The sequence below is a fragment of the Sinocyclocheilus grahami genome, unplaced genomic scaffold, assembly GCF_001515645.1.
Source record: "Sinocyclocheilus grahami isolate Dianchi unplaced genomic scaffold, SAMN03320097.WGS_v1.1 scaffold476.1, whole genome shotgun sequence".
Taxonomy (NCBI): Eukaryota; Metazoa; Chordata; class Actinopteri; order Cypriniformes; family Cyprinidae; genus Sinocyclocheilus; species Sinocyclocheilus grahami.
In genome coordinates, this window is record NW_015505655.1 from 748,942 (window position 1) to 749,847 (window position 906).

Below are 906 nucleotides of genomic sequence, written 5' to 3' on the forward strand. Positions count from 1 at the left end.
CGGTGGAACGAAAACAGGAAGATGAAGGAAACTCAGAACAGAAGAATGTAATTAGTTGATAAACTGAAGTGATGTTAAAGCAGACATGCTGGTGATTGTTTAAACCAGGGATTCACAGTCTTTTTTGTCAGCCGAACCCCTTCGACTTAAAATGTTTTCTTCAAGTTTCAATAATTTAACAACATATTGGCATGTTCTCTGGTGCTCTATTTCAATTTTATTAGTGTTAAAAAATTTTTTTAAATCTTCACTTTTTTCAGCATTGATTTTCAGTTTTTAAGATTTAATTAATTATGTGGTTTTTGTCAACTCTTGAAGCCCAATTCGGAAACCCTGTTTTTACCGTAGTTATCAAGGGTGCAGTAGGTTACCAATGGTTTGCAAACTGGGTTAATATGTTAAGATATTGATTAATATATGTAACACAATCATTTATAAACACATTTTTCAAAATTCTAATTGTTACCGTTTCGTTTTACATTTTGCTTTTGGAACACTGGTCAGAAATCACAAGATTCATCAATTAGTTTATTTTAATGACAGCTTTCATTTAACAGAAAGAAATAATCTACATATAGTTTTTTTTGAAAATTAAAGTGTTCATCTGTCCTTCCCATTTTTAAGAATAATATTTATATTTGTGTTGTATCTTTCTACGAAGCTTCTCCTCACAGATGTATTGTGAAAATATATATTGTGTAACTGAATTGTAATTGTTTTTCGTAATTGAAATGTTTATACACATAATACTACTATAATAAATATATACAGTGGGTACGGAAAGTATTCAGACCCCCTTAAATTTTTCACTCTTTGTTATATTGCAGCCATTTGCTAAAATCATTTAAGTTAATTTTTTTTCCTCATTAATGTACACACAGCACCCCATATTGACAGAAAAACACA